General features: G+C 45.8%; 1 protein-coding gene and 1 non-coding gene across 3 annotated transcripts in view; both read right to left on the bottom strand.

The window, feature by feature from the left end:
* Positions 1-3,866, bottom strand: part of Rnf182 (ring finger protein 182) — a 48,059-nt gene extending 44,193 nt beyond the window's left edge. The window contains exon 1 of one of the 2 annotated variants that reach the window (XM_046453505.2): positions 3,746-3,866. The gene's annotated coding sequence lies outside the window, so the exon portion shown is untranslated. The remainder of the gene's footprint in view (positions 1-3,745) is intronic. The other variant, XM_058582403.1, reaches the window with a different exon arrangement.
* Positions 3,867-7,915: 4,049 nt separating this feature from the next.
* LOC124098701 (U6 spliceosomal RNA) lies at positions 7,916-8,019 on the bottom strand. The gene has a single exon (XR_006853674.1). It is a non-coding gene; the product is annotated as a U6 spliceosomal RNA (small nuclear RNA).
* Positions 8,020-16,067: the final 8,048 nt, after the last annotated feature.

Genomic DNA, 16,067 nt, shown 5'->3' with positions numbered 1-16,067 from the left:
CCACAAGGTAAACAAACCATGGTTAAGGGCCTGGGAATCTGGCCCAGACTGTGTTAAAGCGAACATCAGAGCTATGGAGGCCCTCTTCCTCCCTGCCCTTGACCACTGCACCACAGCGCCCCGCACGCTCTCAGTATGTACCAACCTCCTCTGAAACACCTTTTAGCTCACTGAAGCCCCCACCTCTTAGTCCTTGGGGGTTTTCATTTTCAAATGCCTGTAAGGGAAGAAGCAGGGATCCAGCTCAAGACCCAGGGAAATGAGCCATCCATCACCCAGCAGGATCCCAAATTTCTCTATCCACCATGCCATCTCTGTAAAAGTTCAAAATGTGAGATGTAAGGATTACGGTATGTTTTTAATGCACGCAATTACACATTATCTAAGTTTCAAATATTTGTCTGGTTGAATTACAAAGTAACCAAATCACGTTTTTAAAAATAAGGACTAAGAATATAAACATTCTTAAGGAACACTAGGAAATGAACTGGTCACTTTTCCCCTTTTAAAAAAAAGGCTACAAACTAAACCGCAGGAGAAATTTTGAGTAGGTATTGTACATAATGAGTTATACATAAAATTAAAGAAATAACTATAGCTAGGAAACAAGTAAGTCCTCATCCATAGAAGCTCAGATGACTTCCATCAGGTAATGGGAAAGATTAGAAGGAAACACTTGGTCCACATTTGACTGGTGTCCAAAACCACACTATGTAACTGCCACAAAGAACTGGCAGATAACAGAATCAATTATCTACCTTGAACTATGTTTATGTCACTAAAAGACGAACGCATACATTTTCCCTAAGCACTTGTGGTTTGTAAAATGGCTTGAGACATCTTCACTTTAATTGAGAGCACAAAAAATGGACCGGGCAATAGTTTCTCCACCTCCATCAATCATTATTAATAATCCATGCCACTAAACACCACATCCTGTCACCATGCATGTGTCTCCGTGCCTTTTCTCAGCACAGTGGTTATGATCAATACCCACTGTGCACAGCAGGTCAGTTAACAATACCTTATATTTATAGCAGTTTTCCTTGTGGTCTCAGGGTCCCATTCTTCTCCCCAGCCACAAATCTCAACCTAAGTGTTTTGGTAATGAAGAAATCATTAAAAAACTATTATCCTTCACAAATGTGCTTTTATAAATGCTATAACACATTACACTAGAGGCTAAATCACCAACCAGCAATCATGTTATCACAGTGCAACTAGAAATTGCAAGAGAATGTTGACCCAGAAACAGCAAATAGCAGCTTCAGTGGCTTTAGCTGCCCGTGCAGGCTTATGTGGTAACAAACAACTGCCTTTCCAAAGCACAAATATCGTGGTAATCCAAAATTAAAGAATACTCCTTATTTTCTGTCTTTGAATATGCTTTATAGATTAAATCCCAGGATTCTTCAGATAACATCATGAGTATGGTAACAATTATCAGACTGTATTTTACAACTTATGCCAAAGACTAAGACCAGTTTTACTTCGTAAAATGAAGACTCTGAAGCCTACAAACACAGAGGAAGACTGACCTTTCGGTGAAACAGCTAATGACTTGTGTTTTACACCTGAGGTCATTGCTTGCTTCCACCAGGCTGCTGATCTAAATGGTGGACTTAAAGCACTCTTTCCATTTGCATTTCCTGGAAGATACTGTGGACATCAGAGTATGTCTCTCTTATTGTCTGATTACACATACCTCAGAATACGTAACACATACCTCAGAATACGTAACACATACCAGCATGCCTGATCACTGTTGCTCTCTGCACTGACACAGTTCCATCCCATGCTTCAGAGCTTCATAATTAAACCACCACAACAAAGCAGTGCCTGCAATACATGACTGTTTATTTCTGTTTACTGACTTTATTTTTTGGCAGCAAATGATACAGCTTTGAAGATGCAAAGCTATATGGAACCTTGTGCCTGTGTGAGCTGGCAGAAAAGCAAAATATGAGCCCTTAATGTGCTAAATTAACATTGGATATCCATTCTTCAGGGCTCATTGTATAAGCCATAGCATAAATATTCAGGCTAGAACTCAGGGCAAGTTTCATCTGGCTGAAAGCCTGTACAGAGTCCTTGTACTTGAATGCAGATTGGCTAAAAAAGATCTGAATAAGGCTGTGCTCCTGGTACCTTAGAAAGAACACATAAATAATTTTTTAGTACAAAAGATGAAACTAGGGGCTGGGGTTGTGGCTCAGCAGTAGAGTGCTCACCTCGCATGTGCGAGGCCCTGGGTTCGATCCTCAGCACCATATAAAAATAAATAAATAAAATAAAGATTGTGTTCAACTACCATTAAAAATAAATTTAAAAAAAAAAAAGATAAACTACATTCTGATTCTATAGAATATGCCTAGGCTTCAGTATTCTGATCACCTTTCATGCCTAAATGAGAAAAATGCTTATTTTCTCTCCTGGTTATCTTCTCAAAACCGATTAAAATGAAGTAATTCATTTTAATCACTGTACCATTTCATTACCATCATCAAAGAGTATTTAACAGAGAATCTGTGAATCAATCTGCAGGTAAAATTCAGTTTAAAAACAAACCCAATTGTGAAGTGATCCGCAAATTGTTGCAACTTAAATCCATTAGTTTCCAGTACAGTCTTCTAATGAAGTAGCATAACTTAATTGCTAGCAAATATGAACTTAGAAACCTACTAATCAGCAAGCTGACAGGTGTTAAAATCCCAAAAGATGAAAAAGGAATATTAGATAATTACTCTATGCTGACACCTCTAGTAGCTGTAATATCGAGAATTCTAATCAATTTAACTGCAATTCAAAATGATCAATGCCACCCTTTGATTAACTGCCTTCTAGCAAAAATATAATTACTTGCATTGCCATATAGTGTTCTCTAAGCGACTTATTCCAACTTACACATTTTTTTCTAAGTTGGCTATACAATTACACTAGTTGGGTCATTTTGCAGTTATCAATAGGACATTTCCCCCCAATTAAAACAAATCATATTAACATCTGTGCAATTTCCTTCTAAATCCATAAGCAATATTTCTGAAAAAGAATATGTTTTCTTTCACATTACCACATGTAAGGTGATTCTTAGGTACCCAAAATGCAAGTCTTCGAGATCTCATGCTTAATTAATTATCCTTTGGGTCTGCAACAAACTAAACCTCACGGGAATGACCGCAAGACTTGGGACCACTGAAGAGGAGCGGGTACCCAGAACTTGAGCAGTTCCCGAGCCAGTGCCCAGACGCCCTTGGCAACTGCATCCCGGAGCTCCGCGCTCACAAACTGATGCCAACGCCGCCCGCTACCTGCCTCCCCAGGTGCTCTGCACAGCTTCCCCGCACATCAAAACACAGGCATCCTCCAGCTCCTTAAAGCCTAAGTGCAACACCTTCCAGAAACAACAGCCACGACCTCAGGCGCCCCGTGTGCCCTTAACAAAGTCCAGCTCTCCCTCCTCCCGGGAGGGCGGGGTGGGGGTGGGGGGAGGACCGCGGCTCCCTTCCCTGGACCCCGTTACAGGTGCAGGTGAACCTCCAAAGGTCCAGGTCTTTCAGACTGAAAATCCCGACGAACTTCAGATGACATCTCCCAATGCTTCAGCCACAGGCAAGAGAATGGGCTGACTTTTCAGAGATTTATTAAAAATTAAATTTTTTAAAAAATCACGTCCTGGCCCCGCGTCCGTTCCCCCGGCCGCCCTCCCTCGCAGCCTCGCGGAGGAGGAGCCGGAAAGTCTGCATACCTGCTTTCCCAAAGCCTCGAGGACGAGGCGGACGGAGACCACACTCGGAGACGGACACTCGGGAGGCTCCGAGCGGCCGGCGGCGAGCGGACCGCGCAGGTGGGTCCCGCCCCGCGCCGCCCTGCGGCCGCCCGCGCTGCCCTCCGCTGGACGGCGGACGCGGCCCCGCCGAGCCCCCCCTCGAGGCTGCGCCGCGCGGCCCCAAGTTTGCGGCCGGTCCTCGGCGGGCGGGCGGGCGGCTGCGGCATCGAGGGCAGGGACAGGCCCTCGGGGACCCGGGCGCCGCCCCGCGCCCCTCCCCCTCACCTGGCCCGCGGCGGCGGTGGCGGCCGAGGCGGCGGGAGGACCGGCGGCCGCTCCGGCGGCGGCGGCGCCCGGGAGGGGAGGAGGCCCGCGGAGGAGGAGCTCCGGCGGGCGGCGGGCGGCTTTGTCTGCGCCTCGCCGAGCGCCGACCCTGCGTCACCATGGCAACCGCCGGGCCGGGGGCCGGGCGCGCACCCCCGGCCGCAGCGTCCCGGGCCGGCCGGCCCCGCCCCTCGGTGGCCGCACGGCTGCGGGGAGACCGCTCGGGGGACCGCCCGGGCCTCCCGCGGCTGCAGCGGGAGGCGAGCGAGGGACGCGAGCCGGGCCGGGCTGCACCCCGCCGGCACCCCTTTGCCTTCCCGCACCGGACACTGGGCGCCCTGTCCACCCCGCCGCCGCCGCCGCCGCACCTTTCTTCCTGGGAGCCTCAAACTGCAGATTCCCTCGAGGGAGAGGCGGCAGCCCCGCAAAGTGATAAAGTGTTGAGCAACTGGTACGCGGCGCTCCTGCCGCTGCCGCAGCGCCCGGCTGCCCGGGACCTCCCGGCCCTGCTCGCCCGCCGCCCGCGCTTGCTCCGGGCGTCGCCGGGGATCGAGTCCCTGACCTGGAGGGCCCCGCGGGAGAGCGGCCGCGGGCGTCAGCTCCGGTAGTAAACAGGAGACGGTGTCACCCACAAGCTCAAGCGCAACTTTCAGGCTGCACCGTGAATCTCCTGCTGCTACTCTGCTTGGCGACCGGCTGCGACTGCTGAGCATCTACCGCGAGCACCGTGACTCTGTGCCAAGGACCGGCCTTGCGCTGGAGGCAGTGGCACTGGGGAGGGGAGGGATGCTCATCTCGGCTCGGGCTAGGCATCCTCCACGAGGAAGAGGAAGGGAAAGTACTAGGAGACCCTGGTCTTGCTTCCTCTAAGGACAGAGCTAGAGGGCAGCCACCCTGGGGTGAATGAGTCCTCGCTCCCTACTATGTTTTCTCGAAAGATCATTTACTGAATCCCAAACCTACGGTGTCTTCCTTCAAACCCCTGGGAGCCTGGCATTTATTTTCTGGTATCTGTGACTCACCAAAGGAATATCAATAACATAATAAAACCCTGAAGAGCTGTGTCTTCTGGACTTGCTACCTATTTGAGAAGCCCCAAAGCAAGACAATGTGATTACCAACTGATGCCACACACATTAACTAATGAACATAAGATCCGTTTTGTGAAAGAAAAGGTGGCCCACTTTCTTATAATGAGAATATTGGCATTTTGAGGTGAAGTCAAAAGAAAGGGGTCTTTCTGGCAGGCCATTAAGTGATTTGCCAGTACCCATCAAAATTCAAAATGCATGTACATTTCCCCCAACTATCTCAATTCTAGAGTCCTGTTATACAGAAATATACAAATGTGTAATGAGACATAGGCAAGGATGTGCATTACAAGAGTTCCATACTAGTAAAACTTGGAAATAAGTTCTATGTCCACCAATAGTGATATGGTCAAATAAATTAAGCACACGCACTACCCTGTATTCATTTGAAAAAATAAAATCTATAAAACACAGAGAAATATATTGGTTTAATCTTGAAAGAAAATGAGGGTTTTAGACAACAATCGTGCGATTATCCCATTCTGTAAAAAAATAAAATAAAATATATATGTATATATATCAAATATATATATATATATATATATATATATATATATATATATATATATATATATATATAATACACACACATAGTGCTATGGTTTGGGAAAGGTTTGTCCCCAAAAGTCACTGCTAAAAGCTTGGTCCCAATTTAACAACATTGATGAATGTCACTGCTTGGAACTTGGTCCCAATTCAATGCAGTGAGATGCATTGGAAACTTTGAGAGGTGGGGCCTAGCAGGAGGTGATCAGGTCTGTGACTGCCCTTAGGCATTGGTCTCAGGGGCCTAGTAGGTCTCACAGGGTGGCTTAGCTCCTGCAAGAGCCTGTTATAGAAGAGCAAACCTGGCCCTTCCTGACTCCCTTGCTTCCTCTCCCACCATGTGATCCCTCTTGCACAGGCTCTGCCATGTGTACCATCCAACAGGAGGCCCTCACCAGAAGCTAATGCCAGCACCATGCTCTTGGGCCTCAAAAACCCTGAGCCAAAATAAACCTCTTTCTTTTAAAAAGGCCGCTGCCTCTGTTGTGTTGTTGCAGGGACACAAGATGAGCTGAGAGAGATGAATGAAAATAGACAGGAGAGAGGGAAGGAAGGAGGGAGGGTGAGTGAGGGGAAGACAAAACAGAAGCGGTGGTTACCTATTAACTAGAGTAAGGACTATATACAACTTCTTTATTGTTTAGCTTGTTTTTAAAAAAAAAACAAGTATTATTAATAATTTATCAATTAAGAAGCAAAAACAAAGCTACCTTATAATAGTGTTCATTGGCCTATATATTCATGCCTAAATGGAGTCTGAACCCAGAAGAGAGAAGGGCCATCGCACTGGCCACCCCTGCCCTCAAATGCTGAAGGTTTGGAAAAGTCTGCATTGAATACCCACTTGGCGAGTTCCTTAGGGACTCACCTTTTTCTGTGAGGGGTATTCTACCCACTTGTTTTTGCCCAGAAGGTTTAGCTTTATCTTAAGTTCTGCTTCCATTCTTTCTCTTAGACAAAATTACAAGACTGTGAGGAAACTGTCGTTCTAAAATGTGCCCCATTACTGGGTGGGTGGGGGGGAGAATCAATTCAACTAGCTTTCTGTCCAGTTAGCTAACTGAAATGAAGGTACGCCCGAAGCTTAGGAGTTACTGTGTGGATGGCTAACTGGTTTTTCTTAGTCTCACCATGTTGGAAATAAGATTGAAATAATAAACTTGCTTTCCTATAGATTGTCTGGAGCCATATAGTCCCATCCTATAGCCACAAGCCATATGTGAATTACCAAGTGGCCACCAGCTAATCTGAACTGACATGTTCAAAAGTGCCAAATACGCACCAGATTTTGAAGACTTAAAACTGTAACTTTGGGTGTGGGGGGATACAAGGGATCAAACTCAGGGGCACTCAACCACTAAGCCACATCTGAGCCCAGTTTTGTATTTTATTAGAGACAGGGTCTCACTGAGTTGCTTCGCGCCTTGCTAGTTGCTAAGGCTGGCTTTGAACTTGCAATCCTCTTGTCTCAGCCTCCTGAGCTGTTGGGATTACAGGTGTGTGCCACCGTGCCCAGCAAAACCATAACATATATCTCACTAAAATGATAATATCTCACTTAAAACAGTTATATTGATTACATATTGAAATAATATTTTGGATATGTTAGGTTAAGTAAAATATATTAAAATTCTAACTTTTTTTGTCATTTTTCTAACAAAAATTACAAGAAAATTTTGAATCACATGTGGCATATTGGACAACTCCATTTTAGAATTGGTGGGTTTTTAAAAGTTTTTTTGTAGATGTAGTTGGGCACAATAACTTTATTTTATTTGTTTATTTATTTTTATGTGGTGCTGAGGATTGAACCCAGGGCCTTGCACGTGTGAGGCAAGCGCTCTACTGCTGAGCCACAACCCCAGCCCCTAGAATTGGTGTTTATGGTAAACTATGGTTAACAAATATAAAGCTAGCTAACCTTTTTAACCTTTACTTAAAATTAATTACCTCATCAATGCTCCCCAATTCATAAACATGCTATCACAGGGCAATTTATGTTGAATAATTTTTAGTTATTAGAAAACTAGAACACACAAAATTAGCTCACGGGCTGATATTTTAGAAAGATTTTAGTGTACGTGCAGAAGTCAGATTACCTGGCCTGAATTTCTGCTCCACTGTTTATCAACTACATGACTCTCAAGAAGGTTATTTTAATATTTTTCTTAGTGCATTATAGTTTTACAAAAGTATGGACTGCTTCAAGAATTTGCATGTCACCCTTGTATAGGAGCCACATTAATCTTTGTGTTGTTCCAATTTTAGTATATGTGCTTCCAAAGTGAGCACTCACAAGCAATTTAATACATCTGTTCCTCAGTTTCCTCACCTATCAAATAGGGTTCATCATGGTACTCTCACCTCACTGAATTGTTATAAAAATAGGTAGATGCGTGTACATAAATTTCTAGGTTGCTCGATCATATACAATGCTGAGTACATTTTAGTTATTATTGTTAGACTTTGTTGGGACTTTTATTTACTCTACCAATTTTCGTCTCAGGATACTGTGTAGATAGTATATTTTTTCTTTAAATGGTCTCATTGGAATGGTAACTGAATCAGCAAAATTTTATTCCCTTTCCCTCCAACACGTTATAGAGTTGTCAAAGTATTCTGATCCATTTTAAGTGAACAAAATAAACCAAACTTTCAATTACCATATCAGTATTTATAATAATTTCATTTGATAAATATTAAATTTTCCAAGTTTAATGAAGCAAATATCATCACATGGTTTACAACCAATTTATTATAATGGAACCCTAATATGCAAAGTAAATAATTCATCCCTACTGAAGCATTTGTATAAAAATTTTTCCTGTTCCATAATTTGGATTTTTGTCCTCTTAAAGTTTTATTTTTTTTCCCTAAGTCACAATAATAGCTGATATTTGTTGCACACTATGTCCAAGGTCACAATGTTCAATTATTTAAAAGCAAAATTATGAAATTTAGGTACCAGAGATTGAACTCAGGGGCACTTGACCACTGAGCCACATCCCCAACACTATATTTTATTTTATTTAGAGTCAAGATCTCATTGAGTTGCTTAGTGCCTTGCCATTACTGAGGCTGGCTTTGAACTGACAATCCTCCTGCCTCAGCCTCTGAAGCCGCTGGGATTACAGGCGTGTGCCACCTCGCCCAGCTCACCTGCTCACTCTTAATCTACTCACTACAGATTTAATAAAAGGGAACATAATCAAAAACTAGGAAAAAAATCCCCAAAAAATATCATTAAATTATTTGAAAGCTTCAGCCCAAATATGCTTTAACCCATGGAGCCATGAATTTTAGAATAGGCAGGGGGGAAAGCAAGCTTCCATGTTCTCTCATTACAACCTCATTAAGCTACTGTGCCTAACACCCCTGTCTCCTAGTTATCTTCCGACACTGTGTAATGAGGCGACAGGAACACATTCAAAACGCATTTTTAAAGGCCTGTTGATGTCTTAAAATTTATTTTAAAATACTTGTTTATGTCCTAAAGTTAGTTTTCTTCATAGGAAAGAAAATTATATTTGTCTGGAAAAAACAGCTCCAGCCATTCAGAAGGGTTGAAAATGAAAAGCATACCCTAGGCAGAGTCCCCAGAAATCAAAAATTTAAAACTCACAAATTCATCTCCTCCCACTGGTCTCCCTGAGGCCCTGAGCAAATCTGCTCTCAGAAGCAAAACTGAGTATCATATCCCTGCAAGAAGAGACAGAAAAAAAAAAAAAAAAACTCTCCTTTATGTACCACTTCTAAGAGGTGTGGACATTCTTGCTTGAAGGAGGCAGGTTGATCCCTTGGACTGAACTCCCTATGACCCTAAAAGGCAATTTAAATCATTTTTTTTTCAAAGACCCCAGTGGGTGCCCCATTAATGTTCTCAGTTTCTTCGTCCTAGTGAAGCTCTTTAAAGACATAAAAGACTCATCCAAGTAACAAGAATTTCCCCTCATTCAAAATGAGGTCTGTGTGTGGTGTTTCTGTTTCCAAAAGCCCATGGCAGGCCCTAATGGCCTTAGGAATAAATGACCTACAGGATATCCGGCTTTCTCATCAATGCCAAGAGTCCTTAACTGCCTATAGAACTGTAGAGAGACGCCTGCTCTCTACAATTCATCCCACAAAGGTAAAATAGATTGTGAAATCTACTTGCTGCTAAAGCAGGGATTAGGAAAATATTGTCAGGAATGCACAGTGGTCATCACGAAACCACCTGTCTGGCATAGAACGTCAGCACGAGAAAGGTTGCCACTGGTTTGAGAAATGTGGCCTCAAAGAACTGGCAAGTCTACAACCAAAAGACCACGGGATTGAGAAGCGCGGTCTTACTCATCATTTATTACCCCCTTGTGTTTATTGTGCAGCCCATTTAGCAATATATGCATGTTATTTGCCAACGAGAAGAAGACATGGAAACAGAATTAAAGAAACAAATACATCACAATTGTCTGCCAAGAGCTCCCTATGGAGAAATCCAACACAAACTCTCAGCCAAAAGTATTAATTTGATATTGATCAGATCGCATTAGAGTAAACTTTTGATGTACTTCAATCTGGTTCAATTCAATTTGTTTTAAATAAATTAACTTTTGGCTGTCTTGGAAAATATGTTCAGAGAATCGCCATGAGGATACTGTTTTCTGTTTTTGGATGAGTAAGTAGAAGCTCACGTCTCTTTGTAAGGTCCCTCCAATCTTTCCCATGCTCACAGCTTAGCTTATCTTTGCGGCAAAAAAAAAAGTGTCAGAATATGAACTAGTTCCAATATTATGTGTTCTAAATTCATGGTTCATTTACTTATTGATCCTTGACACAGCTGCAAATCAGCTCTTAGCAGGATGGAAATGGTTTGTTTCTAGTTCCCTTCCTGCAAAATAAGGGTGTTGAGGCCTGTTCTTATCGCCAATAAAGATTTCATCGATGTGAATTGGATCACTCAGTAAAGCTCATTGATCAAAGGCTCATAGGAGCCTTTAATGCTGTAATACTCTTGGAGCAAGAGGCAAGAGGAAATATCAAAGGGAAATTGTGTGTTGTACACATCATTATAATAGTAAACTATTTTAAAAGCCCTCTTGGTGACTAGGTCTTTTGAACATTGTAAATGAAGAATTCTACATCATCAAAAGCAAGCCAAGAAGCTGGGTGCAGTTGTGCACTCCTGTAATCCCAGTGTCTCGGGGGGCTGAAGCAGGAGGATCATGAGTTCAAAGCAGCCTTAGCAACAGAGAGATGCTAAGCAACTCAGTGAGACCCTGTCTCTAAATAAAATACAAGATAGGGCTGGGGATGTGGCTCAGTGGTCAAATGCCCCTGAGTTCAATCCCCCCTCCAAAAATAAGCAAGCCAAGAGTTCATGACCAGACAGGCTCCCCATGGATGAGGCATGCATGTTTACAAGGCAAGGTACGCGGCAACATTTCCGCGACACCTCGCCACCCAGAAGAGAGTGTACCTTGCTTTGTTAGATGAGCACAGATCACAGGAAACACCCAGACACTGGCTTGCTAGCTGAAGCCAGGTGTGGCAGATCTGGAACAAGCCCTGCTTACTGGGGCGGGGAGGACTATAGCAAAGAGCAGGGTTGCGTCACCCGATAAAAACACAGGACACGAATCCGTGGGGCAGGCGGATACCCAAACATTATTCTCAGTTTATCTGAAATTCAAGTTTAAGTAGGTATCCTTTATTTTTATTTGTAACTCAAGCAACCCTAATTGAGATCTCGGGGAGGATTTCAACCAATGTAGATGCAGATCTGAGGAAGAACAAGATCTCTATTCAACACAACAGTCATCAATGGGCCATAATAGTAGTGCAGATAAGTGGTCCTTGAAGGAAAGAAAGGAGGCCAAAAGAGAAATAGAACAGTTATAGGAACCAGCACAAGTTCAAGGCCACACTAACAAGAGCAAACTGGCATTGACTCCCCTACAGTGGGTTAGATGCCTTGGCACCAATCACAAAGCCAAGCCATGCAATCTTAGCATCTCCCTTTGGGTTCCCCCAGAGATGTATCAAAGTTCCAAAGAGGAGGTGGAATCTGAATAGTCCACCCCCAAAATGCACCATTACCACCATGAATAAGGCTGTCTTGGTCCATTCTGTGCTACTATAACAGAACACCTGAGACTGGGTCATTGATAAGGAGCAGAGGTTTATTTCTAACAGTTCTGGAGGCCGGGAAGTCTAGAGTCTTGGGCCCCCATCTGGCAGTGGGCCTTCTGGCTGCATCTTCTCATGGTGGAAAGAAAAAGGGCAGGAGCGCACACCATGAGGAGGAGGGATGGGGCCGCACTCCCCTCCCATCACAGAGCCATTGGTCCATTCGTGAATGGGGAGCCCTCCTGACCCCATGGCTTCTTGAAGGTCCCGCCTGCAAACGCCATTGCACTGGGAATAAGTTTCCAGAGTGAACTTTGGGGTACACATCCAACTTCCCCTCCATTAACAGCCTTTTGAAGCCCATTCTATGTTGTGGAGGGTGGGTTTGTGGGGAGCAAGATGAAACTGGGGGGGACCCCTGGGCAGACTGGCTCAGTAGTTCAGGTGAGAGATGACTGCAGGTTGGACTGAGATAGGGACAGGTGGCCGCGGAAGAAAAGAGAAGTGAGCAGATGACAGCAGCACTTAGGAGGACCAGCCTCCCTCGGGGTTTCTGGCCTGCGATGACAACTCTGTGTCGGGGGCCAGGAGCTGGCTAATCTGGTTGTCACAACTGAAGGCAGAGACAGACAGATGGCAGGAGCAGATAGAGCCGTGATGTCACCACACACAGCTAGGGTGACCTGTCAGGCTGTCCCTGAGCAGAGGCAAGATGAGCGGCTGCAGAGACATAGGACCAAAGTCCTGTGAGGCCCTGAGTCCTAAAGGGACCGGCTTTCTTCCTGTCCCTTGGACACATCAAGAGCATTCATGTCCTCCCCTCTGTTCCTCAAGTTCACAAGACCGACTCCCTTGTGCCTCTCGGATCTTCACCCTGATGTCACCTTCTTAAAGAGAACTCTCCTGACAAGAAATCTGAGAGAGCACCCAGTTTCCTGTGACCACATGATCCTCTTGGGTGGCTTTCAGAATATCACCTCTTGATGGCCATTTGCTCACCCGTGTGGTCCTTGTCACCGCCACACGTTCTAGACTGTGAGCTCGCAGACCATAGGGACTCGCCCATCCTGCCGGTGCTCACCCCTCAGCCTCTAGGACAGCAATGTCACCCGGTGAACACCTGGTGAGGGGCGGAGTGGACAGTTCCAGGTCAGAGACAGCTGGTCACGGCTTATTTCCTGCCATTGGGTGCTGTAAAATAATGTCCCTGTGATAACTCTTTCTGTTCTTCAGTCTCCTTTGAATGGTTTCTTTTCCTCACCAACAAGAGGGCTGGACCAGAACACAGCCAGGAGTCCACACCAGCAGAGGGGCTTGGCCGAAGGCCAGGGAGGTGCCCAACGCGTCATCCTCTGATCAGAAGAGCCACAGGTCAGGGTGGTCAGTAGAGCAGAGGAAAGGGACTGGGGGAGGGAGAAGAGAAGGAAATGAGAAGGTGCGGAGGAGTGACATCAGCCACACTGTGTGTCATATTATGTGCCTCTGGGGCTGGGGCTCAGTGGTAGAGCGCTCGCCTAGCACGTGTGAGGCACTGGGTTCGATCCTCAGCACCATAAATAAATAAATAGATAGATAGATAAATAAATAAATAGAATGATGTTATTTAAAAATGCTTACATTAAAATGCTTTGAAAAATACAGCAAGGGGCTAAAGTTGTGGCTCAGAGGTAGAGCGCTCGCCTAGCACGCATGAGGCACTGGGTTCGATCCTCAGCACCACATTAAAAAATAAATAAAATGATGTTATGAAAAACGCTTAAATTAAAATGTTTTTAAAACTACAAGGAAAAAAGGAGTCGCCATTTTGCCAATGTGAGAACAGATACATCAGGAGAAGACAGATCCACTCCCTGCTGATGATCATTAGCTAATTAAAAATGTTTGTTCTTTAGGCACGGCCTCCCTTCCCCGTGCAACCTCGGGGCTAGGGCAGAGATCTAGAGATGAACCAGAGGGTGGCCCCGCCCTGAGGGAAGGTGCGACAGAGAAGAAGATCCGGGGAGGATCAAGGGCAATTCAGGGGTGGAGTCCTCCCTGGCAGTCAGCCGAGCATGCTCGGGGCCCTGAGAGGTACCCCAGACTTAGTGTTCACACTGGTCCCGGAGGCCACCCTCGGAGGGAGGTCATTCCAGGCAGAATCTCAGGGCACTGAGATGCAGGGTCAGCTTGTCAAGTTCAAGTTCTAAAGGCTTGAACTTGAGCCACGGGGCCAAAACCCAGGGTGTTCATGAGCTGGTGGCAAAAAAATGATATCAAGAAAGTAGCAAGGACCAAACTGTATGCACCCGTGTGAGGGAACTCTCTTTAGTAAGGTAAGAACCCAGGCTAATAAAAACCCAGCCACGGAAAAATGCTTTCCGGGACCTCACGGAATCAGTCGCTGCTTCCTCCTGGACTTTACCTTCCCTTGAAATTCTCAGTAGATCCTGCCATTGCCACACTGGCCTCGGGGACCCTTGTCCTCCAGCAGAGAAGCTGGACTTTAATCCAGAGGTGACCACCCCCCACACCCACATGCATACACCCCTTCCTTCCGCAGGCTCTTTGACGTTCTTAATGAGGCTGCCTTTGAAGGAGCTTAACACGTATGTAAGCTTAAGGTGATTAATAATGAAGTGTACTGGACGTTAAGAGGCCTGCTGGTCCCGGTCCAGGCTCCCGTGGGTGATATCCAGTGTCACCGAGACCCGTGCGGTCATCAGCCTCATCCATGAAGAGTTTCCCTGGGAAGGTGCGGGGCCAGGAGTCCTCCAGCTGCCCGGCGTGGGAGCCGATGGACACGGGAAACTCACAGGGCTCTCAGGTGACTTGTCGACCAGGAAGACCTGGCACAGAACAGTGTAATTCCAACGGAATAAAACCTTCCGGCTGGGAAGACACCCAGCCTCTCGCGTGGTCCTGCAGGCTGTGTGAACACTGTGGGTCATTTGCTGCCTTCTGTCAATCTGTATTTATATCCACCCTAACCCTACCCACGGTCATTCCTGTAACCTAATGCCATATGTTCTGATGTCCCCCAGAGGCCCATGGGTTAATGACTTAGTCACCAGCTCGGTGCTGTTGGAAGGTGGTGGGAACTTTGTGGGACCTACTGGGAGATCTTCTAGTCCCTGGGGAGAGCCCTTGAAGGGGACCATGGAACCCCAGCCCTCCTCTTCCTCCTTTTCTTTTCCCCCCTCCTCCTGGCCATGAGGTGAGTGCTTTCTCCTTCTGCCACAGTGATGTACGGCCTCCAAGGCCCAAGAGCAACAGAGCCAGTGAGTCATGGACCCAAATCTCCCAAACTGAGTCAAAATAAACCTTGTCTCTCTCTAAGTTGATTCATCTCAAGTATTTGTTACAGGAATTGAAAACTGACTAACATACAAGGTAAGGACTTCTGTATATTTTACCTAAACCATCACAAGTTCTTCCCAAGTGAACGTGTGGTTTTGGTCATCCCCATCATTAGTGCTGGCTAAAGTCAGCACGATCTTCCTAAAGTCATGCCCTGCTCCTGAACACTCCATGGCTCCCCGTTGCCTGTGGAGTAATAACCTTACCCAACTCTTTTTCTATCATCTGGTACTAACTTGTTTTGCCCCTTATAATATGCACTGCCTTGTGTACAACTAAACTAAAATACAGTGTTCTGCCATGATGATGTTATTCTGCTTGGAGTGTCCTTTTTCTCGGACTCTCCCAAATTTGAACACTAACTACCCACCCTTCAAGGCTCCCTTCAAAGCCTTCACTTCCAGGAAGCGGTGTCTCTCCCTTCTGGTGGCATGGAATCTCTTTCATGGGGTATCTCTGGTGGCATGTAACCTTGGGTCTCTCCTGCAGAGGCCACAACTTTACGTTTGTGGTACAGTGGTCTGTGCACATGCCAAAATAAACACTCCCACACCACTGGGTTTTGTGTCCTGTCTTTGAACCCGACCTGGCCCCTACCGTCATGTTTTGCCCTCCGATGGCAGTAGTTCAATTAATCCGTAGAGCATCTCATTCCACACAGAACCCCCTCCCAGGTCATTGCTGTGGAATTCTGCGTGGCTTCAAATGAGAGTGCAGGTCCCGGGTTTGTTGGGTATTTCTGTATCCATGGGGAAGTGCGGTTGTTGCCTGGGGGTTTGGGTGATGACGACCTGAAGAGGTGCCGACTCGTTAAACGTGACCTAGAAAGGGACTTGCCTCACTGCTCTGAAGGGGCTCCCACCGGCAGCCAGCACAGCTCTGGAGTGGCAAGCTGACCA

The sequence above is a fragment of the Marmota monax genome, unplaced genomic scaffold, assembly GCF_021218885.2.
Source record: "Marmota monax isolate L192 unplaced genomic scaffold, Marmota_monax_Labrador192_F-V1.1 WCK01_AAM20220418_F8-fsc00029, whole genome shotgun sequence".
NCBI classification, from domain to species: Eukaryota; Metazoa; Chordata; class Mammalia; order Rodentia; family Sciuridae; genus Marmota; species Marmota monax.
The sequence above is the reverse complement of the archived record's forward strand: the minus strand, read 5'-3'. Positions and strand labels throughout refer to the sequence as shown.